This window comes from Fringilla coelebs (genome assembly GCF_963513975.1).
Source record: "Fringilla coelebs genome assembly, chromosome: 15".
Lineage (NCBI taxonomy): Eukaryota > Metazoa > Chordata > Aves > Passeriformes > Fringillidae > Fringilla > Fringilla coelebs.
The window spans coordinates 16,923,636-16,929,635 of record NC_140041.1 but is presented as its reverse complement, the minus strand read 5'-3'; positions in this window follow the sequence as shown (position 1 = coordinate 16,929,635).

Genomic DNA, 6,000 nt, shown 5'->3' with positions numbered 1-6,000 from the left:
CTCAGCAGCAGGACCTTTCTTTATTTATTCCCAAATGGGCTTCTCAGCTGTGTCACAGATGGCCCATCAATCTTACCAAACCCGACTGATTTCGCAGCGATAGAACTCTCTGCCGAAATTCTTTACTTCCCCCTTCTCTGGCTGCCCCCCAGCATTTACCATCAGTGGCTCAATCGCTTTTGCAATTAACAGCAAAAAGCAACAGAAAATTTTCTCCAGGCTGCTGGGAAGGAACCTCCCCTTCCAGGGGTTCAATTTCAGCTTCCCACCAGTTTTGACCAATTATTGCCCTCTCTGGGGCAACCCCAGCCACCTTACCCCATTTCCCTGCCCTGCCTCAGCGGGGACATGGGAACACAACATTACCTAAGTGAACTTTTCATGGCCCCACGGGCACGAGGGGAACACCAGAGGTTCCTCATTTACACAGAGCAGCTCCAGCCCTGACTCATCCCTGCCTTGTCACTGTGACGAGGCTCCTGGTGCGAGGGGACGGCTGCGTCCTCCGTCACTGCCACGTCCCCAACGTCCAGGCTCTTGCACAGCCTGCAGGTGGGGAAATAGCAAAATGTAAAACGTGCCCAGGAAATTTCCCTGCAGCATGTGAAAGCTGAGCTTCTCCTACTTCATCTCCTACATCTCCTCTGCAAGGCTTTGCCGGCTGTAGCTTGGTGTCCACCAAGTGTCCATCAGATCTCTGTCCTCCTGGAGAAAGGTCTTGTGTGAACTAACAGCACGGTTTACATCATTTCCCAGCCATCACCCAAGGCCAGGGGACTGCTGAGAAGATTGGAAGAGGGCTGAGGGATGTTGTCCTGCGCCATAAAGCAGAGGTTACTCCACTGAGAACATCCTTTTCCACGTCAGGAACAGGTCCACAAGATTGGGAATGGGTATTGGTCTGCTGTGACTCCCCTGAACAAGAGTGGGTTTAATCTCTTTAAAGTTTTAGGCTTAAGGAGTTAATCTCTGTGGACAGCCCTGTCCTCCATGGAATGAGGTTACTGCTCTGGTGTCCCTCTGGAGGAGACCTTTTCCTGCACGTGGGCTTGAGGGGGAATCCAGGAAAATCAGTTTCATTAGGCTAATGTTAGCCTCAGTGCCTGCCTCTGTAACAAAGTTTTCTTCTTCCTGACGCTGTTCACACCATTGTCACCAGCAAAAAACATCCACTGATATGGAAAAAGGACATCAGGGAAATTCCACTGAAATAAGTAGAATTGGAAAGTTTTCTTTCATTTTTTTTTTAATAGGGTTGTTCCCATATGATTTCAGGGAAGAGAGTGAGTGAGTAAGAAGATGAGGAAGGGGCAGGGAAATACCAAACACTTTCAGTTTACGCCCTCAAACAGTGAATGAAATTTGAAATCACTAGAATGGAAACATTTGGGATTAAGAATGGAAGAAAGTGAAACACAAAGGATGAGAGACTCATGTTTCAGTGCTGGAAAGGTCATGATGAGCAGGACAGTCATTTTTACGTGTTTGTTATACCCATACAACAAAGCCAACCAAAACAGAAGGGGCTAAATATTGTACCCAATATTCCAAGGTTTGTTGCCTAGAGCTCAGAACTGGGGTAACCAAAATCTGTGTACAGATTTCAGAGTCAGCACAGGCCAAAGAATTTCCCTGGGCATCATAACTTTGGCAACCAGTATTGCAGAATGATAAAACAGGAACTTCAAGAGAACACGATAGGGATGTTTTCTTGACCTTCTTCCTCCCAGAACCTCATCCAATGCCTGCAGATTGCATGCCAGGCAATCACAATCTGCCCAAAAGTCTGACTTGTTCCCCTTAGTGGCCTCTGACACCAGAGATGAAAGGTACAGACATATTTACAGCATAGGATGCACGGAGCCAAGGTGCATTAGCATATGGCAGCTAAGATGAATGTTTGGATGTAGCCCAGTCTCTGAGTCAGACTGATCCTTTCCTTTCATAAACTTTAAAGTGCCAGGAAAAAAGCAAAAAAGTCCAATTAAAATAAATCCTGGCTAACTCCACTGCAGGCTTATCATCACAGCGTGAGGAGGACAGGGTTTTGTTCTTTCTCCTGCGAGAAGCTTGAGCAAGAAACCATGAAGTGGCCTCAGCAGAGACAGGGTGAAAGGAGTGCTCTCTGGTGAGGGAGAAGTCTGGAGACTGCTGGGCCTCTGAAGGCTGGAGGAGTTTCCTGGAAGGGTTTATTTGCTGTTTTGGTGTAGTGATTTCTGGTTTTGCACGCTGTCATTTGAAAGGAACCTTTCACTTCATTTCTGACCATTCAGCTTCCCCCAGCACATCTCCTCTTAGCTCCTGCCTTAAGCTGGATTTATCCTCCTCAGGCTCCTGCACAGTCCTGCCTACATGTGTGGTCTGCTTGTTCCCAGCTCCCTTCTGCTGGGCATTCCCTTCTCCAGCAGTTTCTCTCTCCATTTATTCATATCTTTGCACGCTCCCTTGCATGCTCTGTGTCTTACAGCACTCTCCTCACCCCATCTCAAGCCAGCACCTTGAGACAGCTCAGAGTCTGTTTGGCCAAGTGGTGATTGCTGGAGCTGGCACCAAGGGTGGGTTGGATCACAAGGCAGCTGGAACTGACCGCCAAAACCAGCCCCACTCCAAACCTGAGGCCAGATCCTGTTTACAAGGGCCTGAGGAGACAGGACAAGGAGGGATGGCCTCAAACTGAAAGAGAGCAGGTTTAGATGGGATATTGGGAAGGAATTGTTCCCTGGCAGGGTGGGCAGGCTGGCACAGGGTGTCCAGAGCAGCTGGGGCTGCCCCTGGATCCCTGGCAGTGCCCAAGGCCAGGCTGGACAGGGCTGGGAGCAGCTGGGACAGTGGAAGGTGTCTCTGCAGACAAAACAAGGCCAGAGATAAGATTTCTGCCTCAATTCCTTAGAGGGTTAATAAAACATCTTTATAAAATATTTTGGCCACACCCTGATTTCTGCAACAGATTCTTTAGCACTGACAAAACCTCCCCAACCCACTGACCATCACAGCAGTGCCAAGAGACCGAGTGAGAACAAGGAAAACACAAGTCTCATTTGCAGCAGAGGCAGCAATTAGAAATCCATATCCTTACTATGAAAAAGATGAAAAAAAAAGGTATGCATTTCTTGTCTGCAATGTCCCATTGGGCTTACTCAGCTAGACAATATCTAGAGGAAATCACTGAGAAGGCTGATAAGGCAGCACAGAGGACATGCCAAAAGCAAGTCAGGGAAGTTGCAATTCAACATCTCACGCACAGGGCTGGCTCCAGAGGGTCAGAGGATGGGAGAGAACCCACTAAGCTGCAGTAGCAGGACTGGCTGCCCACAGCAGGAGTTGGCAAATCTTCCAAGGAAACTTCCAGAGCCTTGTTGGAGAAATTCCTCCTTGTCAAGCTGTTGTTTGGGTTCACTTCTTTACAGCTGAGGGCCTTTGTGATGGCCTAGTGCTGCTGAATCCCCCCCATACTCCTTCTTGTGGTGATGTTCCCAGGACGAGGGAAGAGATAAGAATCTTGACTCCATGTTCAGAAGGCTGATTTATTTTTTAAAATATATATTATATTAAAAGAAAATTATATACTAAAACTACACTAAAGAATAGAAGAAAGGAGTTCATCAGAGGGCTAGCAAGGAATTGAAAGGAATGTTAATAAAATCTTGTGACTGACCAGAGAGTCCGAGACAGCCGGATTGTGATTGACCATTAATTAAAAACAGCCACATGAGACCAATCAAAGATGCACCTGTTGCATTCCACAGCAGCAGATAATCATTGTGTACATTTCATTTCTGAGGCCTCTCAGCTGCTCAGGAGAAAAAAATCCTAATGAAAGGATTTTTCATAAAATGTGTCCGTGACGCCTTCTGTTGTAAAAACTTGGTTTCCATGTATTGCTGACCACAGCAGAGCTCGACAGAGACCTGACCCTGCACCTGGGTGCCTGGGCTGGCATGCACAGCTCCCACCTGGGAAGAAGCCACCCATTCAGAGAGGTCACTGTGGCACAGCATCCCCATCCCTGCTGAGCCTGAGTGCCCACTGCAGCGGCCCTGGGAGGCATCCAAAACAGCACTCAGGCACCAAAGTGCAACTTGTGCAGACTGCTGGCGCCTGTGCTGGTGAGAGCAGCCCAGGGAAGCTCTGCCTGCCCTGCTCAGCTACGTCAGATGCTGTAAGTGCCCGCAGCTCCTGGGGAAGGCTTCCCGAGGCGCCGCAGGGTCTGGCGCCTGGTCCTGCCCCACTGCTCTGGGTGGGCTCCCTTCCCTCAGCTGCTCCTTGCCTCCTTGTACAGAAATCAGCTGGGGCTTTTGTCAGGAAGACCTTCAGGACCCAATTTCCCAGGCATGATGGAGGCAGCAGAAGGGAAGTCTCAGGAGTGCTTATAGGTATTTAACATGAGTCAGGGGCCCCTCCTCCAGCGGCCAAGCACAGTCACAGTTTCCAAGGTAAAAGCCCTAATTCAACACCAGAAATACTGCTCAGCCTTCAGAGGCCGGGCAGAGCACACTTCTCTCCCTTCATGTCCTCAAGTTTCTCACACACTGTGTGTCAAAGGTGCAGACCTGTCCTCCAGGGAAGGGCTCTCCAGCACTCAGTGAGTATTTAAAGCAGAGCGGTGGCTCATCTCCCAGGCTTATTTTTACTGTCAAGACTAACTTAGATGTGGATGCCAAATGTGTTCTCTAAGCCCAGAAGCAAACACTCTGTGGCCCTGTATGGGTTTCACAGTGATGTATTCAGAGGTCCCCTTCTCCTGAGTATTTCCCACTGGCTGACGTAGGAATCTCACCCTGAGTGTACAGGCTAAGGGCACTCGAGTCCTTCCAGGCCTGGCCCTGAACCATTCCTCTCCAGTGTAAAGGGAATTTAAGGCATTTAACTCACTACAGAGCACTGAGAATCAGGTGTAATCCCCAACTCTCCTCTGCTGCTAATCCCAAATCTCCTTGAGATCCAGCCCTCCTAGTGTTCAAAGTCCTCTATCCAGGATTTCGCCCTAGTTAACTGTTAACTTGCATCTCCCTTTGGCCATGACCTTTGCTCAGGTGTTTGCAGTCTCCTGAGCCACACTGAACACTCACCACCACAGGGGTGCTGAACAAAGCATGAGGTAAGCCTGGGACAGGGGCTGCAACTTCCTTGTCGCATTCATTTCCACAGTGGAAAAAGAAATAAAATACAAAAATACAAAAAATGTTCTGCTCGCTGTAACTTTCCCATAGTAAATTGCTGGCACCCAAAACATGCCAGGAAACAGGCTTGAAAACAGGCAGTTTGTAATAAAAGCAGGGTAAATCTTCTAGGGGCTTCAAGAGTGGCAGATTCCCCTGAGCATTTGTCCACTGTCACAGGACAAGGGAGAGGCCATGTGGCTGCACAGATCCCCTTCTCCACACATCAGCTCTACCCATCCCTGTGACTGAAAAATAATCAGATTATTTCTTCTGCCTATTGAGCAGAAAGGACAGAGGTTGTTATGTCTTCTTAAGGAAAGAGTGTAGCTATTCAATAAAGAAGGAACTCTCACAGTAAATTCAGTAGATATTCATTTATTCTATTGTGTATTTGAAGTCCAATCTCACAAAAATAGATGGACAGCATTACATGTGGTAATGATAAACAAACTACACTGCAACGAGACTTTAAGACAACATTTAAAGCTTGCTTTTTGTTCCCTGGAATTTGGGAAGTACTGCCAACACGTAGCTTATCCAAATCCTAAGAGGAAGGGCTGAGCTTTCATTACTGATTATACTTAGCACAGCACTTGTATTTGAATTCTTCACCTCCACGCGCATCCTGTTCCTGCAGCAAGATTTCCTCAAACGCTGGTATTTATATTTTGAAAACGCTTTATAACATTTATTTTTTTTCCTTCATTCTCTGCAATGTTTTTTCCTTTTCCTGAACGGCAGTTGTGCTCAGGGCTCCAGGCCACACCCTGCAGAACACAACACATAATGGGGGCACACGCCCTGCAGAGCAATGCGCTCACTCCATTCCCAGCCCGCC